Source organism: Equus asinus, chromosome 4 (assembly GCF_041296235.1).
Source record: "Equus asinus isolate D_3611 breed Donkey chromosome 4, EquAss-T2T_v2, whole genome shotgun sequence".
NCBI classification, from domain to species: Eukaryota; Metazoa; Chordata; class Mammalia; order Perissodactyla; family Equidae; genus Equus; species Equus asinus.
In genome coordinates, this window is record NC_091793.1 from 113777581 (window position 1) to 113798551 (window position 20971).

Below are 20971 nucleotides of genomic sequence, written 5' to 3' on the forward strand. Positions count from 1 at the left end.
TGTCATATTTTTCTTCTGGGAAAGATTTGCCTTGAGCTAACATCTGTTGCCAATCTTCCTCTGGTTTTTCCTTTTTTTTTTCCCCTTGCCAAACCCCAGTAATACTTGTATATTGTAGTTGTCAAGTCTTTCTAGTTCTTCTATGGGAGAAGCCACCACAGCATGGCTACTGATAGACAAGTGGTATGGTTCCACCCCTGGGAACCAAACTTGGGCTGCCGAACTGGAGCGTCCCAAACTTTAATTGCTATGCCATCAGGGCTGGCTCTCTATTAGTGAATTTTTATCATCAATGAATATCCTTAATGACAAACCTTTGTGCAATATCTGTTATAATTTCCACAGGATTAATTTCTAGAAGTGAAATTGCTATGTCAAAGTGAAGCCATATTTTTAAGGCTTTTGATTTATATTGCTAAACTGCCCTCCAATACATAGTATTGATTTCTACTTTACCAGCAGTGTACAAAAAGAACTCATTTCTCAGTATCCACACCAACAGTGAAAATTATTTCTTAAAATTTTTATCAGATTAATGAAAAAAACTAATTTTAAAGTTGCATATCTTGACATACTCTTGAGGCTAAACTTTTTCATATACATAATGGTCATCTGTAGTTAACTATAAAATGCTTCCTTTTCCCATTCTTAAAAAAATAAGATGTTTGTTCAAAATTCTTCCTCTTGAATATACATCACAAGCTCTTTCTTATGACACGAATTTCTGATCATGTACCTCATTGTGTGCCTGATCTAATGCTAACTACTCAACCTACAAATGAGGTCCCAAAGGGTGAAATGACTTACTCAAGTTAAAAAATGGGACAACATGGGGTTGGCCCCGTGGCCAAGCAGTTAAAGTTCCGTGCGTTCTGCTTCAGTGGCCCGGGTTCGCAGGTTCGGATCCCAGGTGCAGACCTACTCCACTCATCTGCCATGCTGTGGAGGCATCCCACATACAAAAAAATAGAGGAAGATTGGCACAGACGTTAGCTCAGGGCTAATCTTCCTCAAGCTGAAAAAAAAAAAGAGGAAGATTGCCAACAGATGTTAGCTCAGGGCAAATCTTCCTCACCAAAAAAAAAAAGAAAAGAAAAAAATGGGACATTTCTACTGCTATATTGTGCCTACCAGCTGGTATGCCTTGCTATATTATGCATATCAACTATTATGCATTGTCATTCTATGCCTACCAATTATACAGAAATTTTATGTAAACCCACTTTTTCCAAAAATAGTATAGAAAGACTCTTTTGGGACTTCTAAAGTTATTCAACAGACCCATTATCAAATAAAATCACACATGATACAACATGCCAATAAGCAAATAATAAAGAAGAACCCTTAAAAAAAGATGAATAGAAGAAAATGGGAGAAATTAACTAGCAAATCATTTCTTATAACTTAAAATTAATATAAAAGCCCAGCTTCCAGAAAAAAAAAGACATCCTTATATATATATAAGGGTGTTTTCATGGGAGGCAGCTTACACAGGCTATGGGGTGGCGGAGGGGGGAGTGGGCAGACCAGTGGAGAGTGTCAGAGCCTGGGCAGGTGAGAAGGTGTCCATGGTGAGGAGAGGGGTTGGGCTGGAGGTGAGTCTGAGTTGGGTGAGGAAAGTCTATGTGTGGAGGGGGGAGGTGGCCTCATGTGGAATGTCAATGCCCAAGCAGGGTGAGGAGGCATCCACGTGAGGTAAGGGATAGAGATGGTACCAGTCCAGCATAGGATATCAGAGCCTAAGCAGGAGGACATCTACTTGAGGAGGAGGAGAGGGCCTAGTGGCCACAAGCAATTCATTAGATACACACACAGGGATTGACAGAACAAGTAAATATTTCAAGAATGTGGTGGGTGAAGGTAAATTTACACTATAGGTGAAAGTAATTATAGAGAATGAACCCTGGTATTAGACAAGATTTGGAGTTATTAGTGTGAACTCATGACTTTCTTTTTTTTTTTTTAAAGATTTTATTTTTTTCCTTTTTCTCCCCAAAGCCCCCCAGTACATAGTTGTATATTCTTCGTTGTAGGTCCTTCCAGTTGTGGCACGCGGGACACTGCCTCAGCGTGCTTGACGAGCAGTGCCATGTCCGCACCCAGGATTCGAACCAACGAAACACTGGGCCACCTGCAGCAGAGGGCGCGAACTTAACCACTCGGCCACGGGGCCAGCCCCTCATGACTTTCAATATAGATATAAAGACACATATGCATATGTGTTCATATATTTCCCTAGCTGTGTCCACTGAGAGGGCCTGGGAACACTTATACCCCAATAGCAATAAGCCCATTTAGCACCCAGATGGTGATGCCTAAATACCGTTCTCTACCAAAAGAAACCTGGGTTCTTTCAAGAATTGTCTGATTCCAATTCCCCGCTGGGGCGGGGAAAGTACGGCTGGGCCTTGAAGATCTTGTGTAAGAAAGTAAAGAAATACTTACTTAAGGATTTGGCCAGAGAGTGACAGATGTTAGCTCAGTGACAATCATCCTCAAGGAGAAAGAAGAAGACTGGCAACAAATGTTAGCTCAGGGCCAATCTTCCTCACCAAAAAAAAGTCAGGGATATCTCTAGATTCTAAGATGTGAAGCTGTCTTCTAATTAATTCGTTATAGAACTATAAATGTTGTAATCTCTTACCTTTAAAGCAGGTACTCAAGTTTCAAAGCAGATTTCTAAGATATGGATAATACTAAATGTTAATGTTACATACAATTTACAGCATTCCCAAACATTTCTAGTAGAAATAATTTATTTCATGGAAATTATCTGGAAAACATTTTGTTGCCTATTTTGTACCTGACATCATATTAAGAATAAGATATAGTGGTCCCTGCCCTCAAAATCAGATTAGTAAGAAAGACAAGTAAGTGAAAATAACAATACTAATTCAGTGATATACATAAAATAATAAAGATATAACAGGCACAATGGGAACACAGAGGAATAAGGAGTATACTGGAGCCGGTCATCTCTCCTCAGCACCCATACTCCCCTCTTAGAAAGCCTGACTGCCAGGAAAGGGCAATCCTATATATCCATGACCCTGACATATCTGCCTCAGGTGAATCGAGAGAGACACCTGACCAAGTTAAGCCAACCAGATTACTTCCTTAGGAAATCTGTAAAATGAAAAATAATCAGCCAAATAGAGGTGGGCACTAGAGATTCAAAATCATACTCAGGACTGGTGGATATTTTCTGTCATGTTTATACTGATAATAAATTAATGAAAGCCAGAATTGAGTACGTACAAAAAAACAAGAGATGAGAAACCATACAGTCAAGAGGAAGGAAAGTAGCTTCTGTGGTGCCTAACTAAGCTTTCTGTGGCTGCATTACGTGAGTCTTCTGTATGCTGAGTATGAGATTTTTTTTTTTAAACTTTATCTGATTAAGTTTCTATCCCCTAACTAAGACAAGTACCTAGCAACCCTGGAGAGAGGGTCTAGGAAGGCTACTGAAGGAATAATGCCTGAGCTTAGTATTCTTAAAGGAAGAGGTATCAGTCAGCTAAGGATGATGTTCTGGGCAGAGGAGACAGCATGTAGAAGCACAATAAAGCAAAGTACACTGAGGGATCCCTAAGAACTTCTGATGGATGAATCATGGGATACAAAGTTGGAAAGGAAGAGAGGTGAGGTCAGAGAGAGAAGCAAATCTGGAGAGGCCTTTAAAACTCTGGCAAGGAGTTTGGATTCCACCCTCCCCCATCTCACTCCCACCCTGAGTTTACAAACTGTGGCGCTGTGCCAAAATGTTGAGCTAAGAAAGTTTTTCACATTTTTAAATGGCTGTGGAGGGGAGGAGAAGAAACAGCAGCAGCAACAGAGACCATATGTGGCCCACACAAAGCCTAAAATATTTACTATCCAGCCCTTTAAAGAAAAAGTTTGCCTAACGCTACCACAAAAAATGGCAAGATTTTAATTAGGTGGATTGCACAATCAAAGGAGCATTTTTGCAAGATCACTAACAGAAGTGTGGAGGATGGATTAAAGAGGGCAACGCTATGCAGAAGAAAACCAGTACAAGCTACTGCTAAGTCCAGGAAAGAGAATGATGGTTTGCACTCAAACCATTCAGTGCCAGTCAAAATGAGAGGAAAGAACCAGTTATGAAAATAATGTTCTTAGGATAAGGCCTCAAATCCGCAACACTGTCTCCAGACCCCTGGAGAGACTGACCCGTGTCTCGTACTCCAAGCTAAGAAGCTACCCCTTGATCTCTTGGATCTACTTATACAAGCTTTTAGTCAGCTCCCTCTCTCAGCAGAACGCTCTCACTTTCCACTTGCCTACCTCTTAGTTAACACTAATCAGACTTACCTCTGATCTCCCTCCGTCCACTATCCTCCTATCCTGAAACTCAGATCTCTTATTTACTTAGTCATTCAGTCAATAAACACTTATTGAGTATGTGCAAGAGGGTAGGAATTGTGCTAGATCCGAGGTACAATGATACTGTCCTTCTGGAATTTACATTTTACGGAAAATACTTCTAACCAAATCAGTGGACTTGAACATTTAAGCATCAAGTATCAAGTAGCTCAAAGTTATTTAATGTATATATCAGTGTGTAAGAAAAAATTACAAGTGTTGCCACCCTTTCCTCATTAAACCTGCTTAAAAATTCTTACTTTTTCAAATAGATATGTACATTTAAATTATTTTCCAAAACTTTGTCATTATTTGAGTAACTGTACATTTACACATACTTTCTCTTGATCTAAACCTCCAGATTCAGGTACAACAGCATAGGCCAATTTGCCTGTGTATCTTGATATATCTGACAAAGTCTATCACTAGACCACCATGTTTTGAAAGATTTTATATGCCACACCACATTTACTAAATCAGTATCTTCCTTCCAGTTTTAGAAGCTGTATCCCCAAACTGTAAATGGCCTGAGACCAGAAACCATTGTACTTCGTTATCTTTAACATCAGTACAATGTGGCTAGCACATAGTAGATGTTCAATAAAGGTACATTTGAGGCGCTATATAACTTTCTATTAATGTTTCTGATCAGCACGAAATAATCATGGTACTATACTTACTTGATGCAATTCAATCCAAAAGCAAATAAATTTGACACTTCAGTTAGCTTGTACAGCCTTAGAGGGGGGAATACTTTCTGTCCAAAATATTTTTGCAATACAGAAAATACCTCAAGGATTACCTTCTGTTACTATCCTTATAAAATCCTAGAGAACTGGGACTTTCACATAGGGACTCTTTGCTATAGAGGATTCCCTAACCAGGTAAATTTAGGAGCTTCCAGGTTAAACAAAATTTAATACTTTCACATAAGTCTTCAGTGTGCTTTTAGATGCTGATATGCACTGTAGCTCCAGAAGGACATTTCCATATTTGCTGAACCTCAGAACTTTTTTCCCCCTAAACACTATCAATACCGTAGGACAGTAGCATTCTGAGGACTACAGTCTGGAAACATCTATTGAATTCAGTCATATTTGAGAGACAACCACAAAATAAAAAGACCACTTTTCCATTAAAAGCTTAAAATCTCTTACCTTTCTAGCTGGTGGGCCATGAGCTTTATTCACTCTGCTGCCAGGAATCCCTCAGCTCTAATCAAGTAAGCAGTGTCGCTGAAGTTCCCATCTAAGTATCCCTAGGGCAAAGGAGAGGCAGAAGAGTGAACTCGTTACTGTGCAAGATCTAAAGAAACAGCCTCATGCAGTTCAACTCCATTATAAAATTTTTGAAATGTTTTATATTTAAAAATGCATGTGAATTGTGCCTTCCATTCCATAATTTTTTAATATAAAAACTAAGGTTCTCTCTAAAATCTTCAATGCTCCAGGATTAAGTTTATCCTGTGGCCTCCCATAACTTCTGGCACACTGCCACCACCTATGAGAGGTATAACAGTCTCAAGGACAGAAGTTCAGCAATGCAGTCTTGGTGAAAAGAGAAAAACAAAGCTTTTTACCATAATAGAAGGGATAGGTAGTCACAGATGACAGACGAAAAGGCAGTGCTGAATCTGAGCATCAAAATTCTCAGAGTGAAGATTAATAGTTTTTCTTCTTATTTGGAAACAGCTTGACTTTTTTATATCTGTATCAGTTAGGATTAGGTTCAGCCATAAATGACAGAAAACTCAAAATAACAAAGGCTTAAATGATTCAGAGGTTTATTTCTCACGTAAAGGTAGACAGTGCAGAACCATGATGATTAGGAACCCAGGCTCATTCTGTTGTGTCGTTTTGCCATCTTCAATATACAGCATCCCCTTCATGGTTTAAAATAAAGTCTAGTTATCACATCTGCTAATCAGACAGAAGGAAAAGAATGGGGAGATGAGCGAGAGCCTCCCATTAAAGAAACTTTTGAGAAATCTCAGAGGAAACTTCTATTTACATTCCACAGGCCAGAACTTAAGTTACATGGCCATAGCTAGCAGGGAAGCTGGGAAATATATTCTTTATTTCACCACATGCTCAGCTAAAAATTGGAGCATCTACAATAAGGAAAAAGAAGAGAATGAATATTGGTGGACAATTAGTTGTTTCTGTCATCACACTCATTTCATTCTAAAATGTAAGATGGTTGGATACTCTGTAGAGACGCCTTAACAGTCTTCAGACATAAGCTTTCAAAAGCAGAAAGTCCTGCCAGTGGCCAAAGAGCAAAACCAACGTTCATAAGAACTTGTCTAAATGTGCAAGGCCAATCTGTAGGTGACGGAAGAAGCGGGGAAGATTCTGAAGACCAGAATAACAATGCAAGAGTAAAGAAACAACCTAAATAGTTGTAGTTTGGGAGGATAAACTCACAAAGCAGTCCACAAAACTTAGAAATGATTACAGGAGACCACTATGTAATAGAGTGCCCAAGGTGAGATTGGGTGCGACCTGCGCACAGGGCCAAGTTACCAACTGCATTAGGAAAAGGCAGTGATCCCAGGAGCAAGATGTTAAAAGGGAAAGCAGACTTTGCTCTTCCATTATTTGAGGGCAGAGCTCCCATTATTAGACCATGTAAAAACTTGGAGGATTTCCCTATTACACAGATTGTTGGAAATAAGGGTTGTACTTTATGCTGAATGAGGTTGGCTAAAACAGCCTTAATATGTTTAAAACTTTTATGTGAACACCAAAAGATAGAAAGACTTGCTTCAATGCTGGCAACAAAATTCTGTTTTATAATCAGACTGTTCCTTAAAGGGAAAGGGACAGCTATACAAATGCAAAATGGGGACTATAAATGGAGCAGCAACTCAAAGGACAAAGGGCTCTGTGTGATAATGTAAAGGTTCACATCTTCTAGGTAGAGACAAATTTCTGCAAATTGTTCCTTCCAAGAAAATGTTTAAGTATGACTTCAGATTTTCTTATGGAGTGTTTGTCTTATCTCAGCAGTTGCTCACAAAAGACCAGTAACTAACATCCTAGAAAACAGCAAGATGGACTTCTGGTCTTCACTTCAAGTGAAAGACAACAAAATTAAGCTAGCCAGCTGCACCTGGCCTATACAACTTATGTTTTACACATGTAATGTTAAAATAATCATCCAGAGTTTGAAAGACATTAAAAACAATGTTTACCTTTTTTGTAACTTGAAAGGCACAGATGTCAGGAACCTCTCCTTTATCATTACTACCCTACCTTAGCCACTGCATATGTATTTCTTACATTTGGATTTAATTAACCTGTGGGTGAGAGATAGGACCTCTGCTGAAGAGAGCAAATACTGCTAATGGCAAGTATTCTGGAAAAGGGCAGATAATGTGCCAGGAAACAGAGCCCCAAAAGTAGACGTTAGTGTGAGAAAGGAATTAATTCTCCTTTGGACATGGACTCAGAAGAGTCTAACATACCCAAGGGCAATCCTAGATAGTAGAGAGAAGTTGGCTTCTGGCCTTGTGGGGGGACAGGAGCTACGCAGGAGGCAGACACTCTTTCCAGGCAGCAGGGCTCAAAGACGTGTATGTATTGCTGAAGGTACACTAAGACTTTCCAAGGGACATCTGAACTTAGGGATAAATTTCCAGAAAACCAATTTCCAAATCTTCAACTTCTCTCTGTCTGCTTTCCTAAAAATGATCTGCCTACTTTCCCTAGGCCCTCATTGTTTCACATTTCAAAAGAAACCCATACTTCTCACCCATACCAAATCTTATTACAATGCATTGCCCCAGTTTGTAAAAACCTCCATGGAACAAAACAAGGGGATAATTTAAAATCACAGTGTCTTGAAGCCTCCACTAATCAAGGTACCATTAAACCTCAGGCTTGTGTCTTTCCCTGTCTTATAAATATTTCTGTTAAGTAAAGCATGGCTTTAAGAATGGTGTTTTGGTGGTCGGCCCAGTGGCATAGTTATGGTTAAGTCCATGTGCTCCGCTTCCAGAGCCCAGGGTTGACAGGTTCGGATCCTGGGCATGGACCTAAATGCTGCTCATTAAACCATTCTGTGGTGGCGACCCACATACAAAATGGCACATTAGTGCAGCAACAATCTTTCTCAAGCAAAAAGAGGAAGATTGGCAACAGATATTACTAGGTCAGGGCAAATCTTCCTAACCACAAAAAAAACGGTGTTTTCCCCTGTGTTTAGGAATGTTCTGAATTCAGATATATTGCAGTGTGATGACAGGAGCAATAAAAACTTTCATTTAATGATTGCCTCTTCCATTCTCAAAATATTGTCCAAAAATGCATTGTCCTGAGAAGGAGCTCCATGAGAACAAAGCAAAGAGGAAATCATTAAGAAAGTGAACAGTTTGGGGCTGGCCCAGTGGCTCAGCGGTTAAGTTTGCACATTCCACTTTGGTGGCCCAGGCAGGGTTTGGCCAGTTTGGATCCTGGGTGTGGACCTACGTACCACTTGGCAAGCTATGCTGTGGCAGGTGTCCATATAAAACAGAGGAAGATGGGCACGGATGTTAGCTCAGGGTCAGTCTTCCTCAGCAAAAAAAAAAAAAAAAGAGGAGGATTAGCAACAGATGTTAGCTCAGGGCTAACCTTCCTCAAAAAAAAAAAAAAAAAGAAACTGAAAAGTTCAATTTATACTTGTTGCAGGGAAGTATGGTAAGGTGATCAATAAAATACTTTAAAACATTAAAATATACTGGATTCAAATAAAATTATGTTGGAGAAGTGGAAATTAATATAACAAATAAATAAGAAAAAGAAACAATGAAAATTTCCAACTGTTAAAGATGAATTAAAGTTTGCCTTTTTTTTTCCTTAGGAAGATTTGCCCTGAGCTAACATCCATTGCCAATCCTCCTCTTTTTTACTTGAGGAAGATTAGCCTTGAGCTAACATCTGTGCCAATCTTCCTCTATTTTTTGTAAGTGGGACACCTCTACAGCAGTGGAGTAGGTCTATGCCCGGGATCTGGACCCACGAACCCAGGCTGCTGAAGTGGAGCGTACAGAACTTTAACCACTCAGCCACAGGGCCAGGCCTTAAAGTTTGGGTTTTTTTTTTTTATTTATTTTTTATTTTTTTCCTCTTTCTCCCCCAAGCTCCCCAGTACATAGTTGCATATTCTTCGTTGTGGGTCTTTCTAGTTGTGGTATGGGGGACGCTGCCTCAGTGTGGTTTGATGAGCAGTGCCATCTCCATGCCCAGGATTCGAACCAACGAAACACTGGGCCGCCTGCAGTGGAGCGCGCGAACTTAACCACTGGGCCACGGGGCCAACCCCTTAAAGTTTGTTTTTTAAAACCAATGATGGTATCAAACCTCTGTGGAAATTAGGTACTTATAAAAGAATGGTGTCAATATCTAGAAAAGCCAGAAATTATACCTCTTTCAAGTATTTAAACTTGTGATGAAAAATTTTAGGAATCAACTTAGAAAGGTGCAAGGGTACATAGTTTATCAAATTTCTTTTCAGTAGTATATATGAGTGTAGTAAGCGGAATGGACCCCAAAGATGTCCATCCTCTAATCCCTGGAACCTGTGAATAAGTTAGGTTACATGGCAAAATGGACTCTGTGGATATAAAAAGATTACAGATCCCAAAATAGGAAGATTATCCTGCGTTATCCAGGTGGCCCAATCTAATTATACAAGCATTTAAGAGCAGAGAACTTTCTCCATCTGGAGTTCAGAGATTCAGCAGAGGCAGAAGTCACAGAGATTAGAAACATGAGAAAGACCTGAACTGCCATTACTGGAGGGGGAAGCATTGAAAGCATTTCAGCTTTTAGGAGCAAATATCAGCCCTGATAGTCAGCAAAGAAAGAGGGACCTCCGTCCTACAACAGCATTCAGCCAACAATCTGAATGAACTTGGAAGCGGTTCCTCCCCAGAGACTCCAAAAAAGGAATGCACCTCTGCCAACATATTGCTTTTGGCTTTGTAAGACCCTAAGCAGAGGACCCACCTGAGCCCACCTGAACTTCTGACCTACAAAAAACTGTAAGATAAATCTGTGTTGTTTTAAGATGCAATGTATATGGTAATTTGTGATGCAGAAATAGAAAATTAGAGTGAGCAAAAATGTTAAGGTACCAAGGAGGACAGGCTTGTGTCCCAAGGTTTCCAGGGCAGCAGTACCTTATGGATAGAGAGTTTTCTCTGTGCCATAATTTCTTTCTTAGATCTTGGTCAAGCACCACAAAATGCAAGCAATGATCCTAGAGCTCACTTTGGGAACAGCAATATGGTCACTGTAACAAACTTAAACCTAAGAGTTTGAAAATCTGTAGCATTTAGCCAGTAGGACTTCATTCCCCTTTCAAAGTTAAAGTATCTTTACGTTTCTATATCAGAAAATTTTTAAATGGTATGATTTCACTACTATCCTCTCCAGTAAGAAACAATATACTAGTTTCAGTGTTGTCAAAAAAAAATGAATAATACATGTAAAATACGTAACAGTGCATGGCACCCATACAGTATCCATTATGTTTATTAGAAGTTTTACTTTGACTTTAAATGTATGTTTTCCTAATCCTCAACTAATCCTAATCTTACTACTTTCTTTATTTTTAAGGCTGGAAACTGAGAACTACATATTTAGTTTAACTTTTAGACAGAATATTTTTACATTAATCTTTAACTGAGGAATTTGATGTTATCCCATAAGGTTATTTGGTACATAAAGTTTAGTTCATCAATGTAAAGAAATCAAACTCCTCAGAAGCGAGAAAAATATAAACCCAGCTTTAACGAGGGACGCAGCAGTTTTTAATTTTTTACCTCTCACAGGAGACATGACAGATGTCCTTCCTTCACACATATCTCAACTCCTCAGTATATTAAAGTCTTAATGAAACTACTCAAAGCTGATGGGACACATAAAGAACATCACAGACTTTTCTCAATACTGTATTCATGAAAGAACACTATGACTACATGCATAGTGATATTGGTCCATTATTTCAAAATATTCTTTAATAAAAATATCAGTAGTTCTTTTTTCTTTTCTTTCTTTTTTTTTTGGTGAGGAAGATTTGACCCGAGCAAACATCCATTGCCAATGTTCTTCTTTTTTGGCTTGAGGAAGATTAGCCCTGAGCTAACATCTGTGCTAGTCTTCCTCTACTTTGTATGTTGGATGCCCCCACAGCAGGGCTGATGAGTGCAGTAGGTCCACGCCCAGGATCCAAATCCATGAACCCGGGCCACCAAAGGGGAATGCACAGAACTTTAACCACTAGGCCACAGGGCTAGCCCCCAGTAGTCCAATTTTTAAGTTAAACTTCACTTTTTAAGTGATTCTTTATTATTCCCAGACCTTTAATCTCTAGGTGATGTAACATAAGCAAGTTCCTGTTTTATAGTTTAAAATTACAAAAGAATAACATTAGAAATATATAAATACAAAGAACTTACAGATTAATAGCTATGAATATGAACAGTGCTAATGCAAGTTTACTAATAACATCATTTTAGATTCAGTAATTGTATCTGTTATATGAAATAACGTCCATAGCATTATTTTTGCTCAAGGTAGACGTATAAAATGTACTTATCATTGTTTTTCTTTTTTTTTTTACTAAAAACTTACCTTTTGCAAATGTAAAAAGAAAACAGAAATAGAAATTGACAACTCACCAAGAATTACAATAATTCAGTCATTACTGCTATTAAGAGTACATCAATAATAATTTCTCATTATAAAGAAGGCACGAATAAGATAGGGTAAAGATTACGTATAATTCCCATTTACAAGACTCATAAGCTCACCTCTCTCTTTTTCTCTCAAAGTACGTCAAAATTCAAGCAAGTGAAAGAGATATTATGACAGGAATAACCCTCAACCCAACATCCATATTTCAACAATCATTAAAACCTTCCTTGGGGCCAGCCCGTGGCCGAGTGGTTAAATTCATGCACTCCACTTTGACACTCAGGGTTTGCCGGTTCAGATTCTGGGCGTGGACCTATGCACCATGCATCAAGCCAAGCTATGGTGGCATCTCACATAGAAGAACTAGAATGAGTTAGAACCAGGATATACAACTATGTACCAGGACTTTGAGGAGGAGAAAAAAAAAAAAAAAAGGAAGATTGGCAAGAGATGCTAGCTCAGGGCCAATCTTTCTCACCAAAAAAAGCATACCTTTAAGAAAAAGAAAAACCAACTTTCCTTACAAATGATACAAGACACCAGTGAATTTCAACACTGTGGTTGAGAACTGATGATGGGGTTATATTAGTTGAATAGTTAGTAAAAAATTCAAAAGAATAAACATTAGAAATGTGGTCTTTTGATTTACACATCATCTCATCCACTATAGAGAGGAAGTAATGAAAGGTTTCACCAAAATGTTCATAGTGGTATTGGTGGAATACAAGAAAATGACAACTGGATTTTATGGTAATCAAAGTATCACAATTTTATCAGTTCAAAGTAGAGATATGCTATACTGCATGAGTTTTATATAGAAAAAGTCTGACTTGGGGAGAAGGGGTGTATATATGGAAGAAAAAATAAGAGATATTGCCTCACAGGGATTTATGAAAATTCTAAGGTACTAAGTTCCAGCTCAAATTTTAAGTTTCCAGGGAAAACTCAACTTTATCGTCAAAGCTACCAAATAGATGGTTGATGTACTGCCTTCAAGCCACATCACATGCATGCCTGGAGGTGCTGTGCTAGATGACTGTTATTTCTGAATGAACTTTCACAATAATAATTACCACACCATATAGTGAGTACTCATTAAGTTTCTGAGACTGTTTTAAGCATTGTACATACATTAATTATTTGAACATCCACAACAAGGCTCTGAGTTAAGTATTATTATCCTTAAAGATAAGGAAATGAGGCACAGAGAAGTTATATTATTTGCCCATGGTGACACAGATAACAAGTGGTAGACCCATGACAATCCAGTTCCTAAGAACTACCCTAAAACATTGATTATATACTTACTATGTGCCAGAAGACGATATAGAGGAAACAAAAATTCAGTCAATTTGGCTATCACATACACATTCTTTATTTCAAAGGTTACCTATATGGAAATAAACGTCAGTATGAATCTTATTAACTCATAAATCTACAGTTCAGAAAGTAGCTCTTATACTAAAACAAACTAGCAAAAGACATCCAATGTGTAAACTATGTAAATCTGCATAAAATTTAAGGATTATTGTTATTAGATTGTCAAAAGTTCCAGTAATCTTTAAGAGAAACAGTCAGTGAAATGACACAAAGTATAAAATACATAGTTATCTGTCCCAGCACACAGATTACTGGCAGACAAATAACTACAGACTGATACAGTCAACTAAATAAAACTGCTAAATATGCAAATTATTCCCATTAACAATTCCTAATTAAATAATCCTACTTTAATAAGCACAACTCCAAAGTTGGTAAAATTACGACAAAGTTGGTGCATTTGTATTTTGATGATGGTGTAAACTTGCTCAACTCTTTGGGGAGGCAAAAATTTTGCAACTGTGAAAACATTTATATCCTTTGGCCTGGTAATTTCATTTGATGTTAGTATCCTATGGAAACAAATCAAAATAAGAAAAAAGATACACGCACAGATATACTCAATTCAATGTTAAAACAGGCAGAAACTGAAAACAATTATTTTCCTGTTGGGGCATTTAAAATTGAGGAAATTTTTATAGTCATTTTGTAAACTATCATGTATGTACCCATTAAATATTACAAAGGTTGGATAACACAGGAAATTGCTAATGCCATAAAAGTAAAATAAAACTGTATCTACCATATAATTATGTAAAAGCTATAACATATATGCACAAGTTAGAAGACAACAAAAATAATAAAAACAATTATTTGTTAGTAGGGGAAATTTGGAGTTGATTTCTAGTAACACTATTCTAATGTGTTCATAAGTGAAAGGAGACACACTAGCCCAAACAGTAGAATTAGAAAAAACAAAGCTATAAAATTGGGATGACAAAGGTTTAGGTTCAGTTAGGCAACCTAAGGAACTCATAGGAACATATTTATAAATTTAAGGTTATAATATAGACAAAGGTAACGACATACTACCAAAATAACGAAAATATACTTGGTATTTTGCCACTTGGCTCTTGCCAATTACAATCATTCCACCCTGTCTTTCCCTACTATCTCGCTGAGAGTCTCTGTGGTAATAAGCTACTACTACTGTTGGGAGTGTTTTCTCTTCCTTGGCTATGAAGACAGAAAAAACGGTTGAGAACCACTATCTTTGTTAAGATACAGAATGCAGACACGGGTGAATAGGCCTAGCCTCAAAAGCATTGTTTATTTACATCCCTTTTTGTTGCAAAAAATGTTTTTAATCACTTTACTACCTCTGCCAAAATATCAAGAAGAAAAAAAAAAGCCTCACTAAACATAACACATAAAATATAAATGAATATACCAGTTAAAAAGAATAAATGAAAATAGCAGATTTAATAACTATCTGTATCTAAAAGTGTACAATTATAATGATATATATTTATAATAATATATGTAAACTAATTCTTATTGTTGGCCTTAAAGATCCACAAACTTTCCAAAATTTCTGTGAAACTATACCTTACTCTAAATTTTTAACCTTGACCTTAAGAAATAGAACAAAAGAAATAAAATGTTTTGTGGGGTTTTCCCCTATATATAAACAGGTGAATATTATCACTACTACCTCCTCATTAAAAATTACATTAAGAGAATGTACAGCAATTTAGAAACATTCTTAGCCTCAAGGAACAGGTGTGAGTATAAGACAAACACAGAAATACCAAGTTAAACTACTGACTATAACAATGCACATTTGTTTTTTTACAGTACATTTTACATACATAGAATAGAATAACAAGTACTGTATGTATTGATTTTTATAAGGATCAGCCGAATATCCAATTATTATTATTTAACGGGTTTTAAACAAGAGACGTTCTTGTGAAAATTTGGTTTTAAACAGGGAGATTTCAACTACTTTTTCTTCTCTAAGGACATTACAGTAAGAATACCAAAGAGAAAGAAGTGCCAGCTTAGAGACATATTTCATATTGGAAGGAAGAGCTTGAAGACAAAATGACTGGAAATAGCATTTATGGTGGGATTGTTTACCTAACAATTTAATTTACCAGCACAGAACAAATAAATCATTAAAACCTAACTTTTCCAAAATACAAAAATTTAGATGATTTGTTGAGTTACTGCTAATTATACGTAGTAGATGTTTGATGTACAGCATATTATTTTTTTAAGTGATATTCATATAGCTTCCAAATACTAAGTAGCAACAAAAAGCATCCTTCCAAATTATTTGTTAAAGACCTAACATACTCATTTCTACCGTTACCTTAGTTTAAAAATATGAAACAAATACTCCAAGTAAAACAGTAAATGCAGGAATTTCTGAATTACATACAGATTATGATATAGTGCCCCCAAATTTCCAAACATTCTAATAAAGAATTTAAAAAAGAAGTTCCAGGAAATGCAATCAGATCTACACAAGGAATTATGTACCTTAAAAACACACATACAAAAGCCCCTGAAAGCTCCTGCCTTACTCATAATTAATATACAAATCCTACATTCTAAATTACCACAATATTATACTTTACTAATTAAAACTGAATGGCAGTAGCATCCTCTAAAGCAAGATGAAACATGTCTTAGGCATGCAGCATACACACCAGCGTAAATTTGGAAAAATCTTATAAATTACAAAGACTAAGATTCTTAATTGTTACTCATTTATCGATGGCCTTAAATATCCATGCACTTGCTCAATTCTGTTTCTTGATCTGCAGAAGGACGTCTCTATTTTTTGAGCATACTTTACAACGATGTTCCGGCAGTTTTGAAAAAAGCGTTTAGAGTGGATTCCTCAAGTCAGTGTAACAAATTTAATTACAACATATAATTGCTACTTTCTGAGTCTTTCAGGGCACTTAACCTTGTAGGGCTGACTTTTTAACAAGCTTCTCACCTTCAGAGTTTTGGTACAACAGACCAAGGATACACAGCTATTTAAAGATTATGCCTAGAAACGCTAATACTGACAATGCCGGCGGTTATGAATTTCTTCAAATAGGACAAAAAAGTGTGCTCAGAGGAACAGATTTTGTTGTGACTTCAAATTTATACATTAAATGTATGCATTGTTACCGTCTCCGTAATTTGAAATTCCTAAGAAATCGTAACTTTCACATTACAATTTAGGGATTAGTCAATAGGTCTAAAGTCCATCAGGAGTAATCCCTTTTACTCCATCTTATTCACAGTAGTTTTGCTCTTGGCCTCAAAGGTTTTCAGACTCCTCATTAAGCAAAGACAATTTCATACTACCTAACGGCACAAAAATAGTCCCCAGCTCCTCCGCCCTCTCATTTCCAGCGTCGGTTCAACGAGCGAACAGAGAAAACATACACACACCCTCGGCCCTAGTCCCTAAGACATTAATAAAAAGCAGAGATTATCTCCCTACAGTAGGTCTGCAGTCCACCCAGGAAGGTAAAAAACGGGGGGAAAACCGAAATCAATCTGCACCCACACCTCAGCCCCGCCCCACGGGGATAAAGTGGGGGTGGCAGGAGTGTGAGGGGGCAGAAAGGAGAGAAAAGACCGAGACTTCCAGCTCCCAGCTTCTCCATACCATTTGTTCCATCACGTTCCACCGCAGCCAGAGACCCTGACCCTATTTCCAGCCGCGCCTCCGGATCCTCCTCCCCGCCACCATCACACACACACACACAGTCCCCAAGCTCTGAGTGCCGGGTGGGGAGCTCAGAGCCGGCCCTCTTCCTGCTCAATCCAAGGACTGAGAGGGTCTCCCTGTACCCTCGGCGGATCGACATGTGCCCCAGGGACCTCTGAACTGACCGGAGCGGGGAAGATAAATCGGGGGGAGGGGTCTAAGAGGAGCCGTTATTCCCTTTTCCTCTCCGTTAGGAAAGCGCGCGAGCGGGGAGGGGCCGGAACAACGAGCGCGTTACCTAACGGTCCAGCGCGGCCGGTCGGGCTCCCGAAGCCGAACGCCGCGCGGGCCGGTGAAGTGGCAGCCCAACCACAGTCGCCTCGAGGGTTAGGCACCGAGGCAGGCGCGCCCGAGGTGATGGGAAGCGGGGGGTGGGGACTATGGTGAGGGACGTCGCCATGTTAGCGCCTTCTTTCTCTGTATCCCTATGGTCTCCAGTCCTGCGGCCCTCTCCCCATGACCACTCACCTCGCCAGGTCACTAGTTCATGCTTCTTTCGGTCTCCGAGGAGGCCAGAGCTCAGCCGTGTTTACAAACTACCCCTGGAGGAAAGGGCTGAACCGCACTTTAAAGGCCACGGGCTCCCACAGGCTTCCGTCCTCTCTCGCGAGATCGGACTGACAACCCTTCTCCCCGCCCCACTCCCGGCATCCCCCCTTTCTTCTCGCGTCCCTTCCCTACACGCACACGCCCCTTCTTGCCTTCCTTCAGACCGAGCGCCTCCGGGTCAAGCTGTTCCGTCAGACTTAAAGGAGGGGGCAGGACTTCAGGAGGGCGGGGATGCAGGGGGCGGGAACCAAAGGACACTCGGCGTTGGTGATTGGACAAGGTCCCGAAGGGCGGGAAGCAGTTCTGGAGGGGGCGGGACCAGAGAGTAAATAAGAGGTGTCTCCGAAACTCAAGACCTGCGGAAGCGTGTGATTGGCAGCGGCTGGAGGCGGGCGCGGATGCCCGGCGCTGGAGCAGGTGGATGTTGAGGTCGCCGGAAGGGGTTGACGGTGTGCGGGGAGGTAAAGTCAACTCTAGAAAGGCTGCGAGTGGCGGGAGAGAAAGCGGGAAGGGTCCTCCCAGCCCCGCCCTGGGAACTCGGTATTTCCATTGCTGTCACTTCCCGGCCCTGGGTGGGAAGAAGAGTAAAGCGTAGGGAGTCGCGTGCCTAAACCCACCTTCTGGCTAACCTGCAGCCTGAAAAGGGGAGCTTCTGTTAAGATGAGGTTTGGGAGAGGCCGAATTTGCCGGAAATAATCCGCCAACCGCCTTACACGCCCAAAGCGGGAAAGCAAGATAAATCAGTTCTGAAAAGAAAAAGGCCTTACTCTGAATGACATTTGTTCGAATTTTCCTAGGCTGTAAGTGGACTGATCCTTCTGGCTTCTAAACGCCTAGAACAGGATATGATATTGGCATATAATTATGTTCTAAGTAACTTATCAAAAGGAAATACAATGCCTTCCACTGTATCACCGTAATTTAAAATAGTGCAAGGCTTGTTTATAAGAAAATCTTCCATATTATGGTGAATCCTATTTTATCAATTTTCCTTTACTTAGTAGTTATAGATTTAAAAAATATCAATTTTAGTAGAAATAATTTCAAACCTTTAAAACATCAACAACTCCGTATTAACATTTTAGAGAGGACAAAGGACACCAAATTAGAATATGGCATAGAAATGGCAGTCTTTCCACAATGTTATCCTACTGCTTAATAGGTCGGTGCAATGCCAAAGAAATGTCTGTCAAGCTTTGAAAGTAGTTCATTGAAAAAAGGAGGAGAGGGGGAGTTCATTTGGTTAATTTAACATGAGGGACAAAAAAGACCTTATTTACTACTCTGCAATTGACACAGATACACCCCTAAAAACACAGAAAGAAGTACATTGCTGGAAATGTTTCTTCTTAATGTTGCTCTGTAATTCTCTATACAACTTAAATATTTCAGTGTTAAGTGTAGGGATATTGATTGTTCAATAAATACACATCGGCACAAGTTGAAAAGCATGATCAGAGGCCTCTGAAAATTTGCATTAACTATTAAAAAAAAGTTTTTTCAGTGCCTTGTTTTTCCATTTACTAAGTGTTGATTTCTAGTCTATAACAAAATTACGAATAAAGTTTGTGTATTAACATAAAATGCGCTCCCAAACATTATCTCCAAACCACAGTGAAACTGAAATTGTTGGAAGATTATCGGGGATAGTATTTGAGAGTTAATGAACCTGTAGTTCAATAATGGTATCTGGCATAAAAATGAAATTGTAATAGCACTGGACCTTTTAACAGGCTTCTGGCCTGTATACATGTATGTGAGCCAACTCACTCCTCTTTAAAACTAATTTCATTGCTCCAGAGACCTGAAAGAAGCCAAATATTAACAGTTTACTTCTCAAATTAAAATGAAAGTACTATCCCTATATAATATTAATAACAGTGCAGTAGTGTTAGTGTAGTGTAGCACTAATTATTTAGCAATAATTATTAAAACCTCAGCAGCTCAGATTAATGATGATGAGCATGATGATGGACAAAATGTGCGACTGACAGATCACAAATTGTTAGGTCTAGAATACATTCACTAAAATGGTGCTTCTCTCCATCCCCTACCAGGTCTACTGTGAGAAACAGAACTATAAATGTTGTGGCATTTAAAATTAGAGTAGATTTTTTAAAATAATTATTTTCCATTCCCTTGTGTTAAAAATTTGAAAGTCTTTTCTCCGATCTTGATTCAACTGGCAGTCGGTTTGGTTTTAAATTTCTCCTCCTCATCCCTACTTCTCCAGTCTGTTGTCAAGTATGTAGTAATTATCTCCATAATGCACTAGAGGAATACATTATTTTAAAGAAAGTCTTTCAGGAGTCCTTTTAGATGAAAGAAGAATCATTTAGTAATATGAACAGTACTCTGATCTGTTGTGAGAATGCAATTTTAGCTAATTTTCTAAAAAGATGATATACCTAAAATGAGAAAATATAAAGGGGATTAGGGGAAAAAACAGGTGGAGAGGAAGAAAATCTATTATATATGCATGTTGGCAGCCTGTCAGTTAGCAAAGGGTCTCACTTTATCTACATATTTCTGGTTCCACAATAGTTCCTTTACTGTAACTTTTCTCAAATGAAGAAAACATTCAGTGTAACCAAATGAATGTCGTTACTATTTCAGTTCTGATCCTGTGAGCTTGTCTATTTATCCATATCTTCATAAAATGCTTTGCTTTTCAATTTTTTTCCCCTGGCTTCCAAATTCCTCAATATCCCCAAGAGCCCTAAGGTTCTCTAGAATCTTCTCTTTTGAAATGCAGGAAACTTCTTCTGGACCACTTCTTTGCCTGTCTTATTGTTTCAAACATGCATGTACCCAACATTTGTTGTTAGTGCCATTGAGTCGATTCTGACTCCTAGTGACCCTGTGTACAGCAGAGCGGAACCCTGTCCAGTTTTTTTGCGCCCTCCTCTCACCTTTTGGCACTGTATCAGACAATGCTCTGCTGCTGTTCATAGTTTTCATGGACAGTTTTTTTGAAGTGGGTGGCCAAGGCCTTCGTCCTAGTCTGTCTTAGTCTGGAAGCTCTGCTGCAACCTGTCTACCATGGTTGCCCCAGGTATTTGAAATACTGGTGGCGTAGCTTTTAGCGTCACAGCAACATGCAGCCGCCACAGTAACAGACAGGTGGTGTGGTTCCCTGACTGGGAAACAAACCCAGGTCTTGACAATGAGAGTGCCAAATCATAACCACTAGACCATTAGGGCTGGTGCTACCCAACTTACTCATAAGAATATTAGTGAGGATCTGGTGAAC

General features: G+C 38.9%; 1 protein-coding gene and 1 long non-coding RNA gene across 13 annotated transcripts in view; one reads left to right on the forward strand and one right to left on the reverse strand.

Annotated features, from left to right (window-relative positions):
- ATF2 (activating transcription factor 2) overlaps nt 1-17848 on the reverse strand; it is a 73471-nt gene extending 55623 nt beyond the window's left edge. For 4 of the 11 annotated variants that reach the window (XM_044768676.2, XM_044768678.2, XM_070508140.1 and 1 more), the window contains exons 1-3: nt 17638-17848; nt 5541-5641; nt 2645-2679 (exon numbers count right to left, since the gene is read on the reverse strand). The gene's annotated coding sequence lies outside the window, so the exon portion shown is untranslated. Of the gene's footprint in view, nt 1-2644; nt 2680-5540; nt 5642-13376; nt 13459-17637 lie in introns of all 11 variants that reach the window. The other 7 variants (XM_070508142.1, XM_070508139.1, XM_044768674.2 and 4 more) reach the window with 5 other exon arrangements.
- Nucleotides 17849-18017: 169 nt separating this feature from the next.
- The window catches only part of LOC123285219 (uncharacterized), a 63289-nt gene continuing 60335 nt past the window's right edge, over nt 18018-20971 (forward strand). Inside the window, exon 1 of one of the 2 annotated variants that reach the window (XR_011502871.1) lies at nt 18018-18135. This is a non-coding gene — a long non-coding RNA (uncharacterized lncRNA). Of the gene's footprint in view, nt 18180-20971 lie in introns of both variants that reach the window. The other variant, XR_006526835.2, reaches the window with a different exon arrangement.